Raw genomic sequence first — 27,722 nt, 5'->3', positions numbered from 1 at the left:
TCAGCCCTTCAGGTAAAGAGATTTTTAAAAACACAGAAACAATGAGGAGTCCTGTGGCACTGTAAAGACTAAGGGTATGTCTATGCTACAAAGTGAATTCGAACTAACGGACGTTAGTTCGAATTAACTTTGATAGGCGCTACACAGGCGCTCCGCTAGTTCGAACTTAATTCGAACTAGCGGAGCGCTTAGTTCGAACTAGGTAAACCTCATTCTATGAGGACTAAGCCTAGTTCAAACTTACTAGTTCAAATTAAGGGGTGTGTAGCCCCTTAATTCCAACTAGTGGGAGGCTAGCCCTCCCCAGGTTTCCCTGGTGGCCACTCTGGCCAACACCAGGGAAACTCTACTGCCCCCCTCCTGGCCCTGGACCCCTTAAAGGGGCACGGGCTGGCTACAATGCCCGTGCCAGGAGCAAGCCTGCCAGCACCCAGCTAGCAGACCCTGCACCTGGCACGGCTCGAGCCAGCCACCCACTGCCCCCCAGCCCTCCCCCTCTTCCCGGGACCAGGCTGGCGGCTCCCGGGAGCTTGCCTGGGACCGCAAGAGGCGGGCACCCTCCTGGTCTAGTGTGGACATCGTCCACGACCTCCGCACTAGGCACAGGAAAGTGGCCGTCTAGGGCAGGAGAGCTGCCAGCCTGGCCACCCAGGAGCAGGTGTGCATGAAAATCAAGGTGGTCCACTGAGACCCCCGACCCTGAGCTTACAATGGCCGTCCTGGGTCAGACCAAAGGTCCATCTAGCCCAGTAGCCTGTCTGCCGACAGCGGCCAACCCTAGGGACCCTGGAGGGGATGGACCGAAGAAAGTGACCAAGCCATTTGTCTCGTGCCATCCCTCTCCAGCCTTCCACAAACCTTGGGCAGGGACACCACTCCTACCCCCTGGCTAATACCACTCCATGGACCCAACCTCCATGACCACACATTTTCTTTATTTTGTACATCAGGAAGGGGGGCTAGGGAAGTGTAATTAGCAAAATGCTAATTCGAACTAGTTTTTTAGTCTGGATCCGTTAGTTCGAATTAGCTTAGTTCGAATTAACTAATTGGAACTAAGTTAGTTCGAATTAGCGCTGTAGTGTAGACATACCCTAACATATTTATTTGGGCATAAGCTTTAGTGAGCAAAGATCCACTTCATCAGGTGGAGATCTTATACCAAATAAATATGATGCCACAGATTCTTCTTTGGTTTTGCAGATCCTGACTAACACGGCTACTTGTCTGATACTTAAAATACAGACTTTATCATGGCAAAATATCTATTTTAGGCTGTGGTATTTTAAGAATGTATATTATGCAGTAGCTTAGCATGTTAGGAAGATATGGGCCACATCTTTTCTGACTTCATGCACAGGAAATGCATTCTTGTTGATAAGAGTTTTAGTCTGCCAAGATAGGTATCATGATGCAGCCTGAAGTTTCCCTTGGGAATGAAGAAGATTAATGATTTGCAGAAGCTCTTTAGGAAAATTAAACATTTGCTAGATATTAGGTCTAATAATTTTGTACTAATTTAAAAACAAAATGACCACATTCTCCCCTCACTCATGTACAACTCCAGTGTCACTAGAGGACGTTTTGTACACGGACGCCGAACTGGACAGTACTCCAACTGCACTGTGTAAACTATTTATCTGTAGTGTAGGCCACACCTACACTACAGAGAAGATTGAAGCAGATTGAATTAGCAGGTCTAGTGAAGACAGCTAATTTGAACTGAGAGGGAGCTCCCATCAATGCTGGTAGTCCTGCTTCCACAAGGAATAAGAGAAGTTGAATGGAGAGTGTGCTCCCTTTGATTTCCTGCACTGTGGACGGCACCAAAATTTAGCTTAAGATACATCAACTTAAGCTATGCAAATAAAGTAGCTGAAGTTGCATATCTTAATTCAAACTCATCCCCTAGTGTAGACCAGGGGTTACTGATCTTTGTTGCATCATTTATGGGGAGACGTACAGAAGCCATTTTAAATCTGCACTCACTAAGGATTTTTAAGAAACAACATATCAAATCTTTCTTACAGGAGTGGCACAGGCAGCAGAAGAGGGTGATATATGGGGTCAAAGTCTGTTCTATGTGCATCCAATTCATTTTGTCAGGCTCTATATAGTCATTGTAGCCAAGAGGGCTGCATGGGTATAACTAAGAATAGAATCTGACTAATGATTTTTACTTTTGTGAACAATAATTAGGGTGTAATCTTGCTTGACTTGCTAAGGCTGTGGGGACACTGACTTTTCCTTTGGGGATTTTTCACCTTGTTCATTTTTTTCTGCATTATAGGTGTCTAATTACGGGTTCTGAGCTTTGATCTTTGATTCCTGGGAATGTGGCATGTTGAATGGAATATTTTAATAAGGATAATAAGGAAAAAATAGGCTATGTTAAAGAGTAAACAAATATTTTTAATGTGAAATTGCATCTTACTGTTAAATATAAATTCACTTTACTTTCTTTTTGTTTTCCTTATCACGGACTACTGTATGCCTTTGAAGCAGGGCACTGCAGATTGAGCCTCCCTTGTCCGGCACCCACTGCACCTGACTGGTGTTGAACCAGAGAATTTGCTGAATCACAGGAGGTCAATATTGTCTAGCAGCATCACCAACATTTCCACTGCTTACTGCGCTCTGAGAAGACATGTAGTGGTAAATTAGAGTTAAATAACAGCACAGAACAGTGAGAGCTAGGTCTGGTGGCTGTAAACACTCTTTATGGGATCACGGGAAACTTTCTACATGATAAGTGGACATTCAACTAACTAAAATCATGCTGGATCATGGATGTTGCTGGACCAAAGAGTGTCAGATTGGAGAGGTTCAAACTGCATTATGATACCATTTTGTCCTTATTTTAAGATGGTAAATTACACTGCACAGTGCACACTGTGGATACAAAAAGCTTTTTCAAAAGAGAGCACCCAGGCAATCTGGATGTTCTCTTTCAAAAAAGCCCTGTTTGTAGTCAAGAATGCCTTTTTTCGAAAGAGCTCTTTTGAAAAAAGGCATTTTTCCTTGTAAAATTAGGTTTACCACTGTCGAAAAAAACACCGTGTTCTTTTGATTTAATTTTGAAAGAACACAGCAGCAGTCTAGATGCAGGTGAAGTTTTTTTGAAAAAACCCTGTAGTCTAGACATAGCCTGTGTAATAAGCCAATTAAACCTAATCTTTATATGGCAAGAGTGAAATGTGGAAGAGTTGCAGAGTTGAAGGACTGGTTTCATGCTTAAATTAAGACTTAGGGACTTAGTTAAAATAGTTAGAAAGGAATATTTTGGACCCTGATCCCACAAAGACTTAAGCACATGTATGCATATGAGTAACACTATGGAATTCATTGGGACTGCTTAGCTATATAAGTGCTTAAGGACTTTCCTGAATTGGGGTCAGAGTTCCTAAATGCACTCTGCAGAGAAGAGTTAAGAAATGTGATGGTATTTATCTTGTTTATTACAATTAACTACTTATTCTGTATTTTTGACGAATGTAGTTTTTCAAGCCTAGGTTGTTAATGATATTAACATTACCTTTCCACAGAGCATGACCTGAGGTCAAATTTAGTTCAAAACCTATAATAATAAAACAGACACTTCTTAGTGATAGGGGAACTTTTGCTCTTTAGTAGCACTGAAATCAATATACAAGTTCTGAAGACATTTTTAGATGTGAATTTGCTGCTGAAGCTACTTTCTAAGAGCAGGCAGATGCTGCTGTGAAATGGTTTGCATTTCATAACGCAAGATTTACAAGCTCGATGTCATTGCAGCCTATTAAAAGGGGTTGAGTTGTTATGCAACTGTTAAGTGCTGACTACAGAAGGTAATAGAATATGAAGACTTTTTGAAATAAATGACAGAAACTATTGAAATAAACATCCCTGTACTTTCTATTGAATATATTATGTTTGGTTTATAATCCAGTGAATGCTGTTATAATCTAGGGTAATTATATTTTATTCCAAGGATTATTGTTATGTACTACAGTATTTGTGCTGTTCAATATATGGATTATGTTTATCAGTAACTCACAGATCTGGTGGTTCACACTTCATATGGCATTCACACTTTGTGTTTTTATAGTAACTAGCAAAATCAGGCCTTGATTTTGGTTTGTCCTAAATTCCATCATAATAAACATTATAATGTTATAGCTGTTTTCATTGTTCTTTTTCTAGGATATAGCCACCCTCCCCACAATACAAACAATATAAATGAAATTAACAATAATCTTTCACTCAGCATGTATAGATGTTGAAAGGCAAATTAGTGACCACATCCCATATAGTTATTCCCTTACTATTTACTCCTTTAAAAATCAATTTCCTCTTTAGTTAAAATTATATTCTTAACATACTAAGTATTAGCTGAATGAAAGGAGCTAAGCTGCAATAAAAAAGGCAGAGACTTTGTAATTATACAACACAGACACAACATTGAACTGTACCAAATCCAGGGTTGCAACGTCCTAACTGCAAATTAGAATTTGGAATGTCAGTTTTTACCATTTAAAATCCAAATTGGTAATGGTCACAGAAAGGCATTTTATTTTATTAGAAATCCCATAATATTTATAACCAGCATGATATTTCTATTTCATAACATATACTACTTCTTCAGCTATTTCTTTCTCCTCTTGTGTTGATTCCCCACCTCTCAGACTTGAAAGCATGCTAAAGAAACAGAACTTAATTTTCAACTGAGCTGAGCTGAGCTGGCGGCTGGCAGCAGGCTGCAAAGGCCAAACCCATAGCTGTTTTGTGACAAAATAACTCAGCCAGAGCTATAAACACTCACAATTTAACGTTTAGAATGCATGGTAGCTTTTAAGAAAAAAAAAATCCCCAAGTTGCTATAATAGGTAAACATCATCAAAATCTGCAGCCAGGATTGCTAGTTTGGATTTGCATACTGGGGAAAATGGAAGCAGCTGGAGCAAAAGTGAGCAGACCAGTGTAATTTGCTTGGTAGTTCTGAGTGGGGAAGAATTGGTAGAAAGGAGGCTTAAAAATAGGTAAGAAAAAGCAATGGGCACCACAGGACAAGAGATTAGAGGATATTTGCCTAGAAATAAGAAAACAATGCCAATGCCATGAGCTTGCAAATACCCTGCATATGCTAACATTACACACGGTGGGGCATAAAACCTTTGCTGTTAGTGCGACAACATGCAGTACGTAATATTGAGCATAGCGCTGCCAATTCATGGGGGCAATTTGGTGATACCACAATTCCCATGAGCTCTGCTTTTCTTTATGATATGCCCACACTTGAAAGATTCAATGGAAGTTGGAATTTGCTGCAGGTTCTGACTCTGGCCCTGATCCTGTGAAGACCCATTGAACTACTCACATGAATAAAGTGATTCACAAATGTAAGTCTTTCCAGGATCAAAGTTTAAATACTTATTAGGGTCTGATTTTCCACCTATTGAAACCAGTGGAAAGTCTCCCTCTCCTCTTCAGACAGAGGGAGAACGTAAACTGGGGTCCTCCGCAACCCAGGTGAATACCTTAGCTGGGCTAAAAGCTATGAAAGAGCTCCTTCTACCCTCTAACCAACTTCTTGCTAACATAGAGTAGATGCCTAACTCCAGGAGAGGGTTCACAGCTGAGAAATGCTAGCAGACGTAGGCACCTCCCTGCAGCCTCTATTTAGGTACCTATGTCCATGGGAGGGCTGGGGCTTAGAACCTACCCTTCTCTTCAGTATCTCACTGGCTAACTTAGGCAGCTCCCTTTCAAAACTTCAAAGGCCATTGCACGAAACCTTCACACCATTGACTGAGCTGCTGCTAGTGCTTAGAAAAGATGTAAGAACAATACTTCACAAGAGCACAACTTGATATTCCCAACACAACCAAAGCACATGGGTATAAATACAATTGTGCACATTTTGTGTTCTTACTCACTATACTTACACTAGCCTAACTCTGATAACTTTCATTTTACTTGGGTATTCACATCCAGATACCCATTGATATAAGTATTATGTATAGCACTCACACATTTACTTACAGTGTGTGTTGTATGATGTGGTGCACTGTGCAGTTTTTATTGGCATCTGTCTGAGATGCCTGAATTACAAGAGGCAGAGGCACAAATGAGTAAGCCAGGTCACCACAAACAAGGGCCAATAAAAACTTCAAGGCATGCCACTACATTCCATATCTGTCCCGAGCTCACTGTAGTATCGGGCCTGTCTTGCGCAACTTGAGTTTACAGATAGTGGCACTGGAGAAATAGGTCTAATACCTCCAACCTTTTTAAGCACAAGGTCACATTTTCAGTTTAAGTGCAATGTAAGATCTACCTCAAACCCAAATACCTTTGCCCACTTCTACTGGTCACAGTTCCCCATCACTGATCAATGGGAGCTGCAGGAGTGGTGTCTGCAGGCAAGGATACATGTGGAGACCCCCTGCTCTTCCAGGAGCACAATTCCCACAGGGATAATGACTCCAGCCACGGCAGGTTAGATGTTTTAGAACTCACTGCTCAAAGAATTACATTTAAGCATAAGAGAGAAATGAAAGTTATGAAATGCACAGACCAGTCACAAACCAAAACTAACCCACTTTGCGAGGAGTAAAAGTAATAACAACTCCCCACATATGTGTTGGGTCAGGAGATGAGTGGGAATGGCAGTGTGTGTGAGAGAATGACAGACACACACACAGTGTGTGAGAGTGACAGAGACTGGCATTGCCAAGCTCCCTCCATCCCCTTCTCTCTGTGTAGGGATAGGGTACAGCAGTGCGGGGAGGAGGGACACCCTGACATCAGCACCCCCCCCCATTTTCCCTCCCACACTCTACACAGCAAGCAGGAGGCTCCCGGGGGGCAGCTCCATGGCAAAGGGCAGGAGCAGCATGACAGTGGGGGGAGGGGCAACTGAAGTGCCAGCGCTTGATCGTTTCCTGGCCAAACTAGTCAAGTTCACCTGTCAGAGGCACCAAGATCTACCGGAAGATCCTGATCTACTGGTTGGTGACCACTGGTCTAATACAGTGTAAAACTCTCTAGAAGTGTTTGTAAAGTAAGTTATGAATTAAAAACAAGGGGAGAAAGATTCCCCCAACCAATACTCTCTTGGTTGATGTCTTGTTTTTCATCTGCATCTTTTTGCTTCTCTCTTTTTCCCCATCAAGAAATACTAACTTTGCCCACGCCACGCCTGGCATACAGGACTGGAGTGAGGAGGAAGAGAGTGATATGATGCTTATCCCTTGGCTAGCTGGCAGGATTGAATGACCTGTGTGAAACACTACTACAACCTGATCCATGTTACCTGAGACTAGGAAAGGTTTTTATTTTGGTGGATCATTGCCCTTTGCTGTGTGAAATCTGCTAACAGGTGGCAATATTAGAGGTAGGTCTGTTAGTGGACAAGTAGAGGTTAAAAGCTGAACTTTTGTCTGATTTTGATTTGCAGTTTATTCCATGGATGCAGAAAAATATTGTTGCATTTTATGTGATGATAATCATGTCCCATCTATTATATGGGACCTTCCATCCCAGGATCTCAGCACATTTCACAAAACTTGATTAATTTTGCCTCACAATCCAGTGTCACTAAAGTGAGTATTATTATCACCCCCATTTTACAAATGAAGTAACAGAGCAGGGGCGGATATAGGGCAGGGCGAATGGGGCGGCTGCACCGGGCCCCGCGCTTAAAAAAGCCCCGCGCATGCGCCGTGGCACCACCGCGCATGTGCATGGCGTCATGGTGCATGCGCCGTGGCAAAGGGGGGTTCCCGCAGAGTTACTCTGCCCAGGGCCCTGCAAAACAGTCATCTGCCCCTGTAACAGAGCCAGTGGTGTTGAATGACTCACACACAGGATTTCAATGTGCTTAACAAACCTTAATTATGCTTCACAACCCAGTCTCACCCCAGTAACCCTTTCCCCACCAAGGCAAAGTGTTTCTAAACAGCACTGGCCAAAATGAGCCCCATAAGGGTTGGAAGCTGTTTGCTCAAATGCACACAATGCGTCAGGCAATGGTCAAGCCCAGGCTGGAACTCAGGAGTCCTTCTCTGGCCTCAGACACTTTCCTGTCCTTCTAAAGGAAACCTGATGCTTTACTGATTAAAAATGTGACCTCCAGCATGTCGGTTGGTTGGTGCCTTTGGGATTTTTTTTTAATGATTTCCATCGGAGTAGAGGCCCAATTATAGCTTTAAAAAAGCCTTGCTCAGAGTGCTCAGTGTCATGTTGGACTCACATCTGGCAGTGAGTCTGATGAATTTGCTGCTTGTCTGAGGTTGTTAATGAGAAAATTCCTTGTTCTCCCTAACTTGATCCTCTGAACCCTTTCTCAAAGGAGGTAGACGTAGGCTTATGAGTAGGTCTAGTGACCTTTAATCTGTTGAGGCAAATCCATTTGCACAAGTAAAGGTTCAGAATCAGAATCCATTGAAGAGGAAAAGGCCACTGCATACTCTCAATGCTGATTTTCATAAGGGACACTGGGGATGTAACTGAAATTATTCAGAAGAGGTGTAATATTGTGAGGAGTCAGACTGGAGATCTGTAACGTGGGATACCCCTGTGTGGCAGTGTCTGCCCACCCCATCTCAGGAATAGGGCTATTCCGGAGTGCAGTCTCCACCTGATAGGCCGCTGCATGCCCCTTTCTTCAGGGCAGTAAGGCTAATAGCCAGAGTCAATACACGCTCTCACTTTAATGCCTATGCCATGCCACATGGGAGCTTTCTGGAAGCTAAGGGTCACTGGGAAGAAGCCACTGCTCCAAATGGCATTTCGTGAAACCAGGCTTACCTGTGTCGATGAAGAAAGGCTTCTTTGTCGGGGCATCGCGTCCAGACTCCCCCGATCTGCCGACAAACAGCTGATCGGCAGATCGGGGCAGCCATTTAAATTTAAATGAAGCCGCGATTATTTTAATCGCGGCTTCATTTCCCTCTTCCGATCTGGCTAATCTACATGCCTCCGTCGAAGGAGGCATGTAGTCTAGACACACCCTAGGAGGGTGGTGAAGCACTAGAAAGGGTTACCTAGGGAAGTAGTGGAGTCTCCATCCCTAGGGGTGTTTAAGTCTTGGCTTGACAAAGCCCTGGCTGGGTTGATTTAGTTGGGATTGGTCCTTCCTAGAGCAGGGGGCTGGACATGATGACCTTCTGAGATCTCTTCCAGCTCTATGGTTCTTTGATTCTATGAGGTAGAAGTAGATGGGGAAGGGCTAGGGAAAACTTGGGAGCAGAGAGTGGAGGAGTGGGGAGATGAGAACCTTTGAGGGGGGAGGGGCGGGGAGAGGCTCAGGGCTATGAGTAGGATTGGTGATTGGCTCAGCTGGTTCCACCACCTCAGGTGTGGGGACCTCAGCGACGATGGTGTGGGGAAAGCTAGGAGGAGAACCAGAAGGTTGGGCTGGAACAGGGTCAGGCATGGGAGGTGACGCAGGGGCTGGCATAGGAGGTGGGGCAGAGGCTGGCATAGGAGGTGGGGCAGGAGCTGGGGCAAGAGTGGCAGTAGGAGCAGGAGCCGACTCCATGCCAGTGAAGAGAGACTGAACAGCTATGCACATGGTGCAGCCCTACTGCAGCAACTCCCTGCAGGTCTCTTTGCAATTGCATGTCCTCCCAGAGCCTCATGCAAGGCCCAGAGCACGGAGATGTGCTCCTGCAGCCATTCCTCCTGCATTCTCCGGGGCCTGCAGGTCCCCCAGTGTCAGGCGGCTGCTGTAGGTAGTGTTGCCTGCCCCTCTCGCAGCTGGTCTGGCTGGGGAGAATAAGGAGAGATGGTCAGTCATCCCTGGAGACATGGTCCCTGAAGCTTTGCCCTGCTCTGTGAGCCAAGACTGACAGCTCTCGGGTCAGATGGTGATGTCCCGGGAGCAAGGCCATCTTCAGCCTGGACAAAAGGCCCTTTCCTAGAGGCCCAGATGTGGCCAGGGGAGAAAGCTCACCACCCCCATATCCCAGGGACAAGCAGGCATGGGAAGCTGCCGAACACACCGGGATCCTGCAGGCAGGAGCGGGACTATGGGCCAACTGGGCTTGCTTCAGTTCCACACACACGCCAGGTCTGGCAGTGATGGTGTCCCAAAGGGAGAGGACTTGTGTCCCTGGCTGCTGGAAGAGAGGGGATCAGGGTGCTGTAGGGGAGGTGTGTGTGAGCGGCAGATGCTCCTGTGCCTGGAAGCACTGTCCCTGGGAGTGAGTGCTGCCTAGAGTGTGCAGGCATGCCCGTGTGCTGTGTTCAGCACTCCTGAGTATGTGTGTTCAGGTCCGCAGCCTCCTTCTAGTGGTGGCTTGTGGTGGGAGGGTGTCCCACCCTTGTCCCACCCTGGTGTCAGAAACGTGGCCAGCCTCCCCGGAGCCTGTGAGCTGTGTGGCCCAGACTGACACTGAATGTGTATCGACATGAACAGACTGCAGCACAATCCCCAGGCCGAGAAGGCCAAACAAGAAGCACTCCCAGCCCCTCGCCACCCACCACCTCCTCCCTGTGTCAGGTAACTAAGTCACTCCCCTGATGTTCCTTCCCCAGCCTTGGAGGATGCAATATTACTGGCTCCAGGGTCAGCGTGGTGACAGTGCTGGCGGCATTGGTGTCTCCTCCTGCTCCTCCTCCTTCCCACAAATGGCTCTGCCCCCCCAGACGGGTGATGACGGGTGTCTCCAGTCCTGAGTCCACTACCAGGGGTGGGGAAGGGGCTGTACCACCCCCACCCCCCAGAATGCGGTGCAGGGCCTGGTAATAGGGGCAGGAGTGGGGTTCTGCCCTGGAGCGGGACCTGTGCTCCCTCGCTCTGGCATATGCTTGATGGAGCTCCTTTACTTTCATCTGGACCTGCTCCTGGGTCCAGATGTGGCCCTTTGTGGACAGACCTTTGGCCATGCAGCCGTATATTTTGGCATTGCACCATCTGATGCGGAAATCCTGGAGCTTTCTCTCCTTGCCCCAAATCTCTATAAGGGCCAGGATCTCTGCTCCAGACCAGGACAGTGCACACCTCTTGTGGTGCCTGGCAGGCTCCTGGTAGCTGTCAGCGCACTCCTTGGGAGCGGTGGAGGGCTCTTGGGGGGCTTGTGGGTCACTCATGATGGCCCGATGACATGCTGTGGAAGCTGCATTGTGGCTGTAGGCTGCCAGGGCTAGCTTCCTGTCACAAGCCCTTTCCCCTGTGGCTGTAGCTTTAAGGGCTGCAGGGGAAGGGGAACTATAGAGTCCTGAGGAGTGTGCTCAGAGCAGCCAACAGGGCACCTGTGGGGTTTCTTGGAGGCCCCGTAATTCAAAATAGCTTCAGCTGTCTACACACACCCTATTCCAAAATAGCTGTTTCGGAATAGGCATTATTCCTCGTGGAATGAGTTTTACAGAAATCGGAATAAGATGTCAGTTATTTCAAATTTATTTTGAAATAATGGAATTGCTGTGTAGACGCTCACATTGTTATTTCAGAATAATAACAGTTATTCTGAAATAACACTACTGTGTAGACACACATACAAAATATTACCCTAGAGATTTATCACCTTTTAAAATATTCTCGTTGCATTATTCTATTATTGATATCTGTATATTGTTTGCTAGTTTATACCCCTCTTGATTTTAAGTTCTTGCTTTTCAATTTGTAATAATGTTTATATCTTTGTTCCCTATCAGTGAAAAATGTATGGCTAGTAGTGTTAGGGACAATAAAAAGGAATTATTTCATGATATTGGGAACAAAAGAAATCATAGCTATGGTAGCAATCATTATTAAACACTATAGTAAAATTATCATAATGCAGGGAAGATTGGAATATTCAATGAATAGTTCTCTTCTGTTTTGGGGAAAGAAGCATAAATATATATTCCTATTTCATAATGAATACTTTCTATTTAATTTATATTTGGAAAGAATGCTAAAGAGTAAATAACTCTGAGAACAGGTTGCACTCAAGAGCATTAAAAGAACTGTGAGAAGTTCTGAACTATTAATATAGATTTTTAACAAATTTTGGAATAGTTGGGAAGTTCCAAAAGACTGGGAAAAGGGACTATATTTTAAAAGGGTAAGTGGGATGACCGAAGAAACTATAGGTGAGTTAGCCTGACATTGGTTACAAAATTATGGAAAGGCTGATATGGGATCTAGTCAATAAAGAATTAAAAGATGGTAGCATAATTTATGGCAATCAATGTGTTTCTTGTGGAAAATAGGTCTTTGTCAATCAAACTTGATACTGTTTTTCTATGAAATCACAAATCTGATTGATAAAGGTACTTATGTTGATATAATATACAATTAGACTTATATAAGGCATTTGATTTAATCCCACATGACAAATTGATAAAAAAAAAAACCCTCTAGCATTATACAAAGTCAGTACAGCCCACATTACATGGATTAAAAAGCAGTTAAGTGATATATATCAGAAAGGATTTGTAAATGGGGAATATTCAGAGGGGGTGTTTTAATGAGGTACAGCAAGTTGGGCCAATACTGTTCAACCTCGTCAGAAAGAAAATTATAAAATAATTGTTGGTCAGATTTGCAGATGACACAAAAATGGGTAAGGTGCTAAATAATGATAGGGACAGGTCAGTGACACAGGCAGACTTAGATCACTTGGTAAGGTGGGCTCATCTGAATAACATGCTTTTCAACATAGCCAAATGTGTGTTGGAATAAAGTATATTGGTCATGCATAAAGTGGGACTCTGTATCGTGAAAGCAATGACTCTCAAAGGGCACAGGCAGATACTACACCATGAGACTGGGAGCTCATTTTCAACTAATTTAGAGGGTGAGTGTGATCCCCAAATGTATAATCAAAGTGGGGTAAGAAAGTGATATAACTTATGTATATGACATTAATGAGATAATTACAGCAATACAGAAAACCCCGCCTTACGATGGCCCAAGTTGCGACCTCTTGCACTTACAACCATTTTTGTAAGTGCAGAAGGGGCCGAAACCCCCCCGACTTATGTCTTCAGCCCGTATTTACGATGGCGCACGGCGCCTATAATAAATGAGGGTTCAAGTTATGATGTCCAACTTGCGATTCATCCCCAGGAACTGATCGTGTCGCAAGTTAGGGGCTGCCTGTATTGTGCCCAGTTCTGAAGGTCACACATCTAAAGGAGATGTTGAAAACTCAGAAGGGTTAAGAAAAGAGCTACAAGAATAACTCAAGGTTTGGAAAACTTGCCTTGCAGCCTTACCATGTAACACTAAAGAAGCTCAGCCCATTTTGTTTCGTAGAATCATAGAAGATTAAGGTTGGAAGAGACCTCAGGAAACCATCGAGTCCAGGGGTTCCCAAACTTTTTGACACAGGGACCAGTAAATCCATTCACAAACTTTTGGAGGACCAGTAATGTTCATTTGCATATTTGCATATTCATTAATCAAATGATGAATATTCAAATAAGTTGTTTCTGGTCCTCCCAAAACCCCCAGTGCCAGCTTTAGCAAACCTTTTGATATGGTCACCCACAATATTCTTGCCAGCAAGTTAATGGAGTATGGATTGGATAAATGGACTGTAAGACAGACAGAAAGCTGGTTAGACCAGGGTTTCCCAAACATTTTACTTTAGTTGGAACCCATTTTTTTCAGTTCTGCTTTTTGCAGCCCAAAAACATAAAAACATAAAAAACAAACTGAGAAAATACCAGACATAGAACAGCTTAGAAAAGAGGAGACGGAGGGGGGACAGGATAGAGGTCTCTAAAAGCAGGGGTTGGGTGGAGAGGGTGCATTCAGAAAAGTTCTTCATGAGTTCCCATAAAGAAGGACTAGAGGACACCAAAGGAAAGGAATGGGTAGCAGGCTTCAAACTAGTAAGAGAAAGTTGTTCTTCACAAAGCAAATAGTTAACCTGTGGAACTCCTTGCTGCAGGAGGCTGTGAAGGCTACAACTAGAACAGAGTTTAAAGGGAAGTGAGATCAAGTCATGGAGATTGGATCCATGGAGTAGTCTTAGCCAGGGGGTAGGAGTGGTGTCCCTGCCCAAAGTTTGCGGAAGACTGGAGAGGGATGGCACGAGACAAATGGCTTGGTCACTGTCTTCGGTCCATCCCCTCCAGGGTCCCTAGGGTTGGCCGCTGTCGGCAGACAGGCTACTGGGCTAGATGGACCTTTGGTCTGACCCAGGACGGCCATTGTAAGCTCAGGGCTCAGGGTCGGGGGTCTCAGTGGACCCCCTTGATTTTCATGCACACCTGCTCCTGGGTGGCCAGGCTGGCAGCTCTCCTGCCCTAGACAGCCACTTTCCTGTGCCTAGTGCGAAGATCGTGGACGAGGTCCACGATGTCCGCACTAGCCCAGGAAGGTGCCCACCTCTTACGGTCCAGGGCAAGCTCCCGGGAGCCGCCAGCCTGGTCCCGGGAAGAGGGGTTGGGCTGGGGGACATCGGGTGGGTGGCTATGTGCCGTGCCAGGTGCAGGGTCTGCTGGCTGGGTGCTGGCAGGCTTGCACCTGGCACGGGCACCGTAGCCAGCCCGTGCCCCTTTAAGGGGTCCGGGGCCGGGAGGGGGGCATAGAGTTTCCCTGGTGTTGGCCAGAGTGGCCACCAGGGAAACCTGGGGAGGGCTAGCCTCCCACTAGTTCGAATTAAGGGGCTACACACCCCTTAATTCGAACTAGTAAGTTCGAACTAGGCTTAATCCTCGTAAAATGAGGTTTTCCTAGTTCGAACTAAGCGCTCCGCTAGTTCGATTCAAATTCGAACTAGCGGAGCGCTAGTGTAGCGGCTATGAATGTTAGTTCGAACTAACGTCCATTAGTTCGAACTAACATTGTAGTGTAGACATACCCTGAGGAAGTGCGGGGCCCAATTCAAACCACTTTGGTGGGACCCCCCCCCACCCTTCACCCTCAGCAGAGTCTCCCCACCCCCCACCCAGGATTTTTTGTTGAGCAAAAAAAAAAAAAAAAAACACGCACCCACACAACAAACCACAACCACACACAAATATCACCTAGTAGATCTGATCAAAATGTACTTGAACATTTAAAAAAAAAAAGCCATCCTTTATTATGCAAAATTTTACACAAAATTAAATCCGTTGCCTTAAGTGTAGGTCAAATATTTTCAATTGCAAACTATCCAATTTTTTCAATAAAGTTTAAAGTTTGATTTTTAAAAAGTTACTAGAGGGCATTGCAGTCTTCTGTTACATTGATTTACTTTTTAAATAGCAAAAAAATAAGAGTCTTTGTTAAGAAAATGTCAGTTCTGTGATCAAATTCCAGGCCTTAGTGATTTCAGCACCAATGATTTCACTAGGTAATATGGTACCTCATCACCATTGCCTCCTTTGCACTGCTCTTCAACACATCACCTGCATGTTGGGTCGAAAGATCAGTCTAGACAAGAATTTATCAGTGATTTTTGCTCAAGCAATCACTGAGACAAGACAAGGACTCTCAATTGACTCTAGTCAGCTCTGCCTTTAAACAGTGAATGCAAAGTGTCAGATATAATTGAGGACTCCCAAATAGACTCCACACCACCAGAAATAAAACCTGTTTCCATCTTTTGTGACTTTCAGCTAGATATGACTCACTATCCTCTGCTTAGTGTTCAAGTTATGGTAGACCCTAAGCCAGGTCATATTAAGTTCAGGTCTTTTAATCATACAATATGGATAACAACATTTCATTCTCCCAGCTCCAAGTCTTAAGTTAATTTCAACCCAAAAGAGCCAAAATTGATCACTTTGACACAGCAAGTGTGTCTACTGATCTCTGTGGCAAAGTAAGTTGTCTATATAAATAAGGTCTGCTCATGAAGCCTTTTCCTACAGTTGATTAACAGATGGCAATAGATAGCTCATTCAGACCACTGGCTGATAATAGTCACCCTGACCAGTCATTAACCATAGTCATGGACTCACCCTACTCTCCATTGTCTTTATGATTCTCTGATGACCTGTGACAAAAAATGAAGGTGGAAAGGGAAACTGAAGGGAGAGACCTCTCTAAATTCACCAAAGAGCAGTATTGCCAAACCAAAAATCACAAGGAATGCCTACACAAAGTTATGAGAATGGTCTACAAATCATAAGATATTTTAAAAATAAAACATGTTGGATTTTTATTGGCCTTTTGTTTGAGTATTTATGGTTCATGTTTTAAAGCTTTCCTCCTTAGCTGTAAGGCCCAAAAGTATAGAGAACTTTTTTTAAATGAATGCTGAGATTCCTACATAATCAACTGATTCCAGGCCTTTAGAAAAACACCAGGGCTGTATCTAGACTGGCCAGTTTTTCCAGAAAATCAGCCACTTTTCCGAAAAAACTTGCCAGCTGTCTACACTGGCCGCTTGAATTTCCGCAAAAGCACTGACAATCTCACGTAAGATTGTCAGTGCTTTTGCGGAAATACTATGCTGCTCCCGTTCGGGCAAAAGTCTATTTCCAAAAAACTTTTGTGCAAAAGTGCCAGTGTAGACAGCAGAGATTTGTTTTCCGCAAAAAAGCCCCAATCGCGAAAATGGTGATCAGGGCTTTTTTGAGGAAAAGTGCATCTAGATTGGCCACGGACGCTTTTCCGCAAAACGTGCTTTTGCGGAAAAGTATCAGAGGGGTAGCCGTGTTAGTCTGAATCTGCAAAAGCGACGAGGAGTCCTGTGGCACCTTATAGACTAACTGAAGTGTAGGAGCATAAGCTTTCATGGGCAAAGATCCACTTCGTCAGATGCAGGTAGTGGAAATTTCCAGAGGCAGGAATAAATATGCAGGCCAGGATCAGGCTGGAGATGACGAGGTGGATCCAATCAAGGAGGATGAGGCCCACTTCTAGCAGCTGATCTGGAGGTGTGAATTCCAAGAGAGCAAAAGCTGCTTTTGTAGTTAGCAAGCCATTCACAGTCTTTGTTTAATCCAGAGTTGATTGTGTCAAACTTAAAGATGAACTGTAGCTCAGCAGTTTCTCTTTGAAGTCTGGTCCTGAAGTTTTGCGGAAAAGCGTCCTGTCAATCTAGATGCGCTTTTCCGAAAATGTATTTAACGGAAAACTTTTCTGTTAAAATCATTTCCGGAAAATCATGCCAGTGTATACGTAGCCCAAATGTTTTGAGACTCATGGTAAAACAATGGAGGAATTCTTGTGAATTCTTGTGAGCCCATGCTTTGCCCACAGTATAAATTAAAAAAAACAACAACAATATCTTCTCCACTAAACATCCTAATGAGATACTGCAAATGGTGAGCTGAATTCAACAGCTCCTGATATGAACAGGTATCAACCTAGTTTTTCATATTTGAGATGGGTTACCAGGAATCTTATATGATGATATGAAATCTTTCCACTGCCCCCCTCCTGCAGATCTATCTTATGCATGTGCAAGATCTGAGAGAGCCGTCCCATGAATCTGCAGTTAGTGTCTGTGGCGCCTGCTTCTGGGTGGTGTCTCAATGCTGCCACATTCACCTCCAAAGAGAGGGGTTCCCAAAGCAGGCCCTTGCTGCTGACCCCCAAAGCATCCACAGATCCAGTCTCCTTTCAATGGGACCACTTCCCAGGGCTCATTGATTTTGGATCTGGCTTCCATCCCCTCTCTAACCCCCATCAGAACTACTGTGCCCTCCTGGCTTAGGAAAAGAATAAACAGGAGGATTGGAAATTAACCCACCCAGTCTCACGTTCCCTAGGCAGGGAATGAGCCTACATTAGGCCCCAGCTGGAGTATCATGTACAATTCTGGGTGCCACATTTCAGGAAACGTGGAGAAACTGGAGGAAGTCCAGAGAAGATCAACACAAATGATGAAAGGTCTAGAGAACATGAGATATGAGGCAAGGCTGAAGGAATTGGCCTTGTTTACCTTGGAAAAGAGAAGACTGAAAAGGGACATGAAAGCAGCTTTCAAGTATCTAAAAGAGTATCATAAGGAAGAGGAAGAAAAATTGTTCTGCTTGACCTCTGAGGTTAGGATGAGAAGCAATGGGCTTAAATTGCAGCAAGGGAGGTTTAGGTTGGACATTAGGAAAAACTTTCTGCCTGTCAGGGTGGTTAAACACTGGAATAAACTGCCTAGTGAGATTGTAGAATCTCCATCATTGGAGATATTTAAGACCAGGTTAGACAGACACCTGTCAGGGATGAGCTAAGGCAACTCAACTTTGGAAGCCCCAGGGGCCACACTGATACTTACAGAACATGTTGAGGGACTCAACTTAAGTGTGGTTGCATAAGCAAGCAAATATATACAAATAGCTTCTCTCACACTGACAGGTATGAATACAAAGATTAAAGGCAAAACTACACAACACATGGGCCCCATTTAAGTCAGTTCTGCTGATATTAATAAAATGCAATATTTACCCGATTTCTACCCATGTGACAGCACTTTTCCTGAGCAATGACAGTCCAAGAATTTAACTACTAAAACACATCAACAGAAGATCACTGGCTACTTTTTTGTTTTGGCTCCCACTCGCTGGCCACGTGTTGATCCCCACATAAACCCAAACTGCACTGCTGGTCGCAAACAAACTGGCCGTGGGCAGCATACCAAGTTATTAATAAATATTTTTAAACCTTTACCTTTTCTCTCTGCTGCCATGTCTCCTCTCCTTGCTCCATCATCTCCCCTGGTGCCTGCTGCCCCCCAACTCCTCACCCTCCTCTGCTGTCCTGACTCCTGCCCTTCTCACTGCCCTCGGCCCTCCTGCAACCTGCTCCCCTCCACCAGCCCTTCTCTCCCCCCTGTGCCCACTCCTCCAGTAGCCCCACTCTGATCATGTGAGCTACCCCTCCTCATCCCCTCTTCTAACACCTCCCTTGCCTCTCTCCTCTGATGCTGATCCCTCCCCTGCAGGTGTCTCCCCTTCTGCTTCACCCCCAAATCCCCTGGCACCTGCACTTTCCCTTAGCCCTGCACCCTCCTGGTGCCTCCCCCTTCCCTTACTACCCCTGCCCCCTTTGCCCTCTTTTTCCCTGATGCCCACCCCCTCACCACTCTCTGCCCCATTCCCCTCCTGCCCCTCTGTGCTCTCACACATGCCTTGCTCCATCCCCACCTTTCTCATGCCCACCCCTTCTTTCAGCCTTCTCCCAGCACCTCCCCCTCTAGCCCCCAATGCCCTTCCCCTCTCCTCTCCTCTCCCATCATTACCCTGTCCCCTCTCCCACTGACACCTCCCCTTCTGCTCTTGGCCCCCTGGCATTTGTCTCTCCTGCACCCTTGTCTATTGGTGCCTTCCCCTTCCCCTGCACAAGCCCCTTCTCCTTCCACCCCTCCCCCTCCGTCCCTCTGCCTCCACCCAAGTCCCTTCCCCCCCACCCTCATCCCATCCCCGCTCCCGCCCCCCAAGTCCTCCACCTCCACCTAAGCCGAAGCCCCTTCCCTTCCCCCCGCCCCGGCCAGACAAGCCCGTTCCCTACTTTCTCCCTTTCATGTCGCGGTTGCAGGGCCAGGGCTGAACCCGGAGCCAGCGAGGCCCCGCAACTTGGCCTCCTAGGACTTTTAAAATCCCGGGCCGTGATGTCACTTCACGGCCCGGGTGTCCTCCCTGCCCACGTGCAGTGCCGTACATGGGTAGCAGCAGGCGGCGAGAAGGAGCCATGCACGGCAGGGGCCGAGGGCGACGCTCTGGGGGTGAGGTGGGAGAACGCGCGGGAGGGCCGGGGCCCGCTCTGGGCAGAGCCGGGGGAGAGACCCAGCTCCACATAGTGGTGGAGCAGGGCCCCTGGCTCTGTAACTTGCTGGCCGGCACTTCCGGGTTCAGGGGCGCGGGGCCACCTTAGGCACGGGGCCCGATTTGACCGAATCTGTCTAATCAGCCAAAGGCTGGCCCTGGCCCCCACAGCCAGGTAAGGCACCCCCGCAACCATCTCTGCACTCACCCCAATGTGCAACCAGGGCCTTCACCCTCCCCCCCACCTGCATTCTACCCCCAATTTCTTCCCCTACTCCAGCACCAGACTCCATCCCAGAGTCTGCACCCCCGACCCTGCCTGCACCCAAGCCCTTACACCACCTGTACCCAAACTCCTCTCCCACAGCCTGCACCCAGCACCCAAACTCCCTCCCCAAACCAAACTCCCTCTCAGGGTGCATCCAGACAGCATCCTTCTGTTGGAAAAAGCTACACAAATTACATAGTTTATTCTGAGTCTAGGTCACAAGAGCTTATTTTGAAATTTGGCACTGTGTAGACAGCACCAAATTTCAAAATAAGGCACTATTCCATCAAATCCCTGAGTCCTCGTGGAATGAGGGTTACAGGAACGCTGGATTACAGCGCCTGCTATTTTGGGATATAGCGGGAGTGTTTAAAGATGCGGCATTGCTATTTTGGGATACTTGTGGTATCCTGAAATAGCGCCACAGTCTAGACGTGCCCCCAGAGCCTTAGGCAGATGGTAGGGAGGTGAAAGATTGAGTGGGGAGGGGTGCAGGTTCTGGACATTTGGGGCACCACCAATATTTCTGCAAACCTGCTGCCCCTGTCCACATGGGGAAGAGATTTCAGACAGTTGATGGCTCCTTAATCTATCAGAAAAATACAGAGTGAAATCCAATTAAGCAAATTCAGTGAGAATGAAGAACCAAAATAGTTCTGAGGTATTGGGTGTAAGTTTGTGTGCATGAACAAAATAACAAAAATTAAAAAAAATATAGACAATGTATTTTTTCATATACTTCTTTTCAGTTAGATTATTTATAGTTACCTCAAGAAAAACCTATTACTGATGTGAGATGTTTAAACCGAAGATGTTCCTTTAAGTTTCTTGGATTAAAACTGAAGATATCACCTTTCTTTTCTGGTTTGCTGGGAAGTCTATTATTATACATGGCAAAGTTAATTTCGTACGGCTTCCAGTATTCAGTTGTGCAATTAAATGTATTATCCTGTAGCCATTTCCTTTTCTCTCTCACAAAGAAAACGTCATGAATGGGCCTCAGGGAGCTGGTCCCATATTTCTACCATGCAAGGCTTGCTTTTTTGTAGGCATGCTTGCTGATAGCAATTCAGGGCCCCAGGGAAGAAACCAATGAGCCCCCTGTCTCCCTCCATCAGCCTGTGCCACCAGGAAAAGCTCCAAATGCTTCCTCCTCTGCCAGAGGAGCCCTGGGCCAGCCCAGCCTCATCCTTTCCCTTCCCTAGACCCAGCATGCCTGCTCTAAGGAAAACCTTGGCAGAGTCTCTTGGTTGAAAGATGCTTTTGATATGCCCTGTGCAGGTTCCAGGGCCAAGTAACCTCACCCTAGAACCTGAATAGAGTGTACCAAAAGCATCTTCCAATCCAACAATGCTTTTTAGTGGAGCTCCTCTGGCACCCTTTTAAATTTGCAGACCCCGTGGCAATTACCTCCTTTACCCCTCACTGTTTACGGGCCTACTTGCGGGAGTCACAGGATGCCAGCATTCTATTCTTTCGGCATTCTTTCAAAGCTTTTTCATTAGGCAGGTCTTTTTTTAACTATGCTGGCTAGTAGGGCATTTAAGTGACAGGGAATAGAAGCTTAAATTAGTACATTTTAAAAATTACAACTAGTGAGCTCATGCTTGCAGAATGGAGTCCAGTGACTAATGTTTTCTTACCTAGCAATAATGCTCAATTCCACAAATCCTTATGGTAGTTTTTCTGGCAGAAGGCCAAGAATTTTTTATTGAAAGCATCTATTGAATAGAAATGCTCTGTCACTTATATAACACTGAATTTCACATATTCAAAATATGGACAGAGAAATTACCTGAGAAATTTCCTGAGAAATTACAGATAAATTATTCTCAAAAGAAAATTTAGTGAGCAATTTCAGTGCTTCATATTAATTTCCGTTTTTTTATGTCTGAACTTACTCCATGCAATCTGAAAATGGCATTTGTCATCAAAAACATAATGTCCTTTATATTGAATAAAAAGTTATATAGTTTAAAGTGTTTAATTATAACCTTGTTGTCTTGCATATCTTTCCAGATCCTTATTTCCTAACAATTTAACAGTAAGCTGATGATTGCCAATTTTTGTATGAAGTATTTCCCCTTGTGTTTCTCATTCAGGTTTTCTTTTTAATCCAGTCTTTCTTTCTTGCTTGCTTTCTGCTTGTTGTTTTCTAAAGCAAAGCCCCAGGCATTTAAACTTAGGCCGTTGTCCAAGTCTGTTTAAAAATAGCATTTTTGCTAAAACTTCTTTCAACTGTTGGGTTCTGGTCATAACTACTAACCCTGGGCTAGCAAGAGAACTTGTATTGATAATGGAAACCTCAGCTCATCCTTCCCCTCCTCCTGAACACATATATAGACAGCCAGAGAGATTCTGACTTTCCCAGAGAGCTCTAGATTACAGGGCCCCCATAATCTCAAGTGAAATACATTTTACCTGGGCTTTTCAATAACAAGATACAAAGATATTTGGCTTTGCATCTATGACAATTTACACCAGCTGAGGATCTACCCCAAAATTGTTAGGGTTTTACCTCACTTCATGGAAACACATAAGCAGAAGCCAGTCTACTCTTTGCTCGACACCACTAGGCAGACGCATTATCAACACGATGGAAGAGCAAGCTGTTCAACAGCAGAGGCAAAGAAATGCAGAAACTGAAACAGCACAGCAAGTAGTGGCCAGGCCTGTCATATGCACAATACACAGCTGTGTAGCACACCCAAAAATGTGGGACACCACTGGGTCGTAATGTCTACCCACCCTCCTCTTCCTATCCCTGGTCTGTGGCTCTCCTTCCTCCCAGAGGGGATCTAATTAACCTAAAAGTGACAAAACCCACCAGGACTATTAGCAGAACATCAAACCTGTGAAAGAGTCATTCAAGTGGTAGCGAAGCCATTTAACAGGCATTTGCCAGAAGTGGATTTTGCCCATGGAAGCTCATGATACCATCTACAGTTTTGTTAGTCTTTAAAGTGCTACTAGACTGTTAGTTGCTTTTTAAGTTTCTTCTGTTACAGACTAACTTGGCTATCCCCAGCCCCTCCCCATGAAAAAATACCATCAGTTTCTGAATGTACTGTGTGTTAGTCTACAGCAGGGGTGGGAAACCCATGGCTTGCCTTAATCCAGTCTGCAAGGCTCAGGGCTGACCCCCACATAAGGGCATGAGCTGGTACTGGTTTTCCAGCCATGCAGAGGGTGCCATGACCAGAGCGCCAGCACCAGTGGTGAAAAAAGTACCCCCAAAAGTTTCTTGACTAAAAGTACTGCTACTTTGAAAAAAAATGTAATTAAGTAAAAGTCAAAGTGTCCTTCTGGAAAACAACTTGAGTAAAAGTACAAAAGTATTGCATCTTAATTGCACGCAAGTATCCAGAAGCAAAAAGTAGCCATCCTTTGGAAATCTATGATTAACCACCCAAATTTTCATAGAGCACCATTATTTGGGGTGGGGGCCACTGATCTACAGAAAAATTAGTTGGGAGCCACACAAGTGAGAGGCAACCACTCCACAAAACAAATGAACAAACCATCAAAGAAACCAAAAACCCTCACTGATGTGGTTCCCAACTGAGATACCTCACTACCCTGGCACTCCACCCCATGGCGAGAGAGAGTGAGGGGAGGAGGCAGGGAGGACCAAGCTTCAGGGCTTCCCACAGGCCAGATTAACTCTTTTGGGGTCCCAGGGTTAGTAGATTTTACGATTCCCCCTCAGGCTGTGGGGTGAGGCCAAAATGAGGGGTTAAGTGTGAATGAGAGGGTTTCCAGAAAGTGGGATAGGGATGGAGTTGAGAGTGGGGGTTTGGTGGGAAGTAGGGTGTTGGAGTGGGCTGGGAGTGGAGATCTGGACGGGAGGGAGGTGCAGGAGTGGGCTGAGGGTTGAGTATCTGGAAGAGTGGGAGGGTGCTGGAGTGGACTGGGGCTAGGAGATTTGGGCAGGACAGGGGGCATGGGGGAGAGATGGGAGTGCTGGGGTTGGGGTGGGGGGGGGTGCTTACCTAGTTCCACTCTCCCTACTGCTCTCTGCTGTTCCCATTGTCCTAAATCTAGCCAATGGCAGCAGCAGGGAAACCCTCTCAGGGGCCGTTTCCAGCACAATATTCCCCCAGCCAAGGGGAGGGGGAATAGCGTGTACAGCGCTGCACTTCTCCTCCCCAACACGCTGGATTTGGATTGTGAGGTTTGGGGCTCCCTACCCCCACACAGATATGGATTTAGAATGAAAAGGTGTTGATGAGGCTATTAAACGGCTTCTTCGTTGACAGGGTCATTGTGCTTTTTGATTGGTTATTTATTTTTTAAAATGGTCACTGCATGACGATTGGATGCTTTGCACATGTGGCTATGATGTAGTCCATGGGTTCCCAAACTGGGGGGCGTGAAGAGGCAACCCAGCCTCCCATCAAATTTTGGTGGGGGGGGGGGGCATAAGGGTTTTTCAAAAATCAAAAAGGGGGGCGTGATGCCAAAAAGTTTGGGAACCATTGCTTTAGCCAATCAGAATGCTCGCTTGCGCAACTGCCAGTGGGGTGCTGGAAGTTGTGAGTAACTAAGCGCTGCTGGAAATGGGAGCAGCGTAAACAATATCTTCTAAAAACACTACTTGAGTAAAAGTTAAATATCACAAACATGAATTATTGTGTAAAGTACAAATACTGAAAAAAGTACTTGAGCAGTGTAACAAAGTACAGTAAAACTCCAGTAATCCAGCATCCAATTGTATGGCACTTCCGATAGTCCGGCATCAAAATGGCAAGAGCCTAGTGAGTGGTCTTCAGCAAAAAACGAATTACAAGGCAGCAGCGGCAGCTGCTGAACCCAGCAAAAAGGGTAAAAAAGGGTTAAAAAAACCTAAAACATTACAATATACTGTATACAGTATGTACAATAAAAAGCATTAAAACACTTTATATACAGTATATACTGTATACAGTGTATATTTATAACCAGTTTATAGTACCTCCTGATAGTCCGGCACATCCAATAATCCGGCACTACCTAGGTCCCAAAGGTTCCGGATTATTGGAAATCTACTGTATTTCTACTTAGGTACTTTCCACCTCTGGCCAGCGCTGACTCCCTGAAGCAGGGGGGCATTTCAAAGTGCTCAGGGTTCTGGGCACAGTAGGGCCCTTTTGAATTGCCAGGCCCAGCGGCAATTGCCCCTTTGATTCCAGCCAGTCCCATCACCAAGCTTGCCCCAGAGTGATGCAGTTATACTGTTTTAAATCCTGGTGACAACAGTGTTATGTCATAGGGAAGCATCTCCTGTTCTCATAGCCTCCCAGGGAGGTGGAGTACCCCCGCTGGTGGGAAAAGCTCTCCTGTTGGCACACATAGGCTGTGTCTAGACTGGCAAGTTTTTCCACAAAAGCAGCTGCTTTTGCGGAAAAACTTGTCAGCTGTCTACACTGACCGCTTGAATTTCCGCAAGAACACTGACGATCTCATGTAAGAAATCAGTGCTTCTTGTGGAAATACTATGCTGCTCCCATTTTGGCAAAAGTCCTTTTGTGCAAAAGGACCATTGTAGACAGCTCAGATTTGTTTTGCGCAAAAGCGCGTGTAGATTGGCCCCGGATGCTTTTGCACAAAAGTGCTTTTGCGGAAAAGTGTCCGTGCCAATCTAGACGCTCTTTTCCGCAAATGCTTTTAACGGAAAACTTTTCTGTTAAAAGCATTTGCGGAAAATCATGGCAGTCTAGACGTAGCCATAGTATCTTCCGTCAGCTCAACCATGGTACATATGTAAACAAGCCCTGAGTCTACAGACTGCATATGCATCTAGCTTCATGCTTTACTCCTTCTTGCCCCTGGAGAGGAAAATGTTTACAGGAAAACAAATTAGTATCTCTAAGACAGGATTAGAAATGGAATATCCTACTTAAATATAATTTCAGATAGTTTTCTTTACTCTGTCGTTTTTTTACCTGAAATTTATGGAAATAGGTGGTTTGGGGGATACAATAAGAAGCTAAAACTTGGGAATGGGTGTAAGATAACACAAGTCATATCCCTAACTTAGCCACTGTGTGACGTTAAGCCAGTCACTTAGCCTCTTTATGCCTTAATCCCCCCATCTGTGAAATAGGAATAATGTACTGGTAAATCACAAAGAGACCTCATGATGAAATTAGGGATGTTAAATATTGGTTAATTGAATAGTCAAGTAACCTCATGAATTCTTATTGGTTAGTCAACTGTTCTATAGTTCCCAGGGGCGGGGCCAGCAGCCAGTGCGCTCCGGCTCCACTCCTGAGGAGCCCCCTGCCACTGCATGCTTCTGCTCTGTATCAGAGGCAGCGGGGGGCAGGCAGGAGATCGTCTGCAAGGGGAGCCAGTTTGAAAAATAGCTCCCCATGAGGACTGTTTGCCTGTCACCCCATGCTGCTTCCTCTGATACAGGGTGGCAGCACAGGGTGGCAGCAGCCCCTGCCCGGGATCAGGGGGAACTCTGAGCTCCTGAAACTGAGCCAGGCTGCCTGTCAGTCTAGCTCCTAATACACTTTAAATGCAGAGACGCAACAGGGGTAGGGTCCAGACCCATTGCAAGCCAGGTTGCTGGCCCAGCCTGCTAAAAAATGTACTGTGGGGGGTGGGAGAGACTGCATCTAGTCTATAGCATTAATCTATAAGCTTTTGCTTATTAGCTTATTGACTACACGATTACATTTCTAATGTATACTATAACTTTTTAGTTAAGTATTGTTACAGAATTTGAGTTTTTAAATTTACAGTATCTCCAGCTGGTCCCAATCTGGCAGGAGCATCTTTACTATAGCAATGGTCTGCACAGAGAATGCAAGATAAATGCAAGAGCAATTGCCATGAATATGGATAGGGCAGAATCTTCATGCTGAACAGTCAGTGTGACAGCACTGTGTTCCTTCTGGTGCTGGAATGAAAGAAAATATTTCAACCTCCCTTCTTTTAGTGTGGGCCAAGGAGGAAATTCTGTGGTTATGTCTCTGTGATGAATCATGCAGATGATAGCTGATGCACAGAATTTTTAGACTATAGACCCATCCTTAATTACAGGCCTGTGCTCATGTCTTTTTCGGGGGAATGAGTGCTGCTGACATTCTATATATCATTCCACCTTTACATTTTCCTTGCCAATAACATATGGGTAATGTCTATGTATATAAACAGCTTCTACTGAATCATGTGTCCATGAAAAGCATACAAGGGATCTCTGGGATCTATATGGGTCTGTCTACACTACAGTGTTATTTCGAAATATCTTATTTCGAAATAACGCGTCTACACACAAAATGCATTTCAAAATAGTGTTTTGCTATTTCAAAATAGTGCGTCCACACTGATTGGACGTTGAATTGCATTAAAGGCCAGCTGAAACTGGTTCCAGCAGGGCATCAGGTCAGTAGTTGGTTTGTGTGGCTGCTGCCTGAGGCTATCAGAGGCTTGTGCTTAAAGGGACCTCTCTGGACATCTGGTTCTCAGCTTTCCCTGCTTGCTTGCCTACCTCGATGAGGGACAGCAAAGCATTTTTGTCTCAGCTTGCTTTGGTTGCCCTGACTCAGGACCCCACAGCACTCAGCAACATGGAGCCAGAGCTGCCCCGGGCACTCTGGTGCTCATTTTGGATGTCTTGCTGCAAGCCTGGCAGCAATTTCTGGAGACTGCCTGGTAGCATCTGCTGCAGCCCAACCCCTAGGCCCTCTTCTGGACCCCCCGGGGGACGTGGAGGAGGAGCAGCAGTAGCCGTATACCAGCATACCCCACCACATCTGGCGTCTGGACACCAGCAGCATCTGGTGGGACCATATCATCCTGGAGCGCTGGGGAGACCAACAGTGGACCCAGAACTTCAGGATGAAGAAGG

Source organism: Pelodiscus sinensis, chromosome 4 (genome assembly GCF_049634645.1).
Source record: "Pelodiscus sinensis isolate JC-2024 chromosome 4, ASM4963464v1, whole genome shotgun sequence".
Classification (NCBI taxonomy): Eukaryota; Metazoa; Chordata; order Testudines; family Trionychidae; genus Pelodiscus; species Pelodiscus sinensis.
This window is presented reverse-complemented; position numbering follows the sequence as displayed.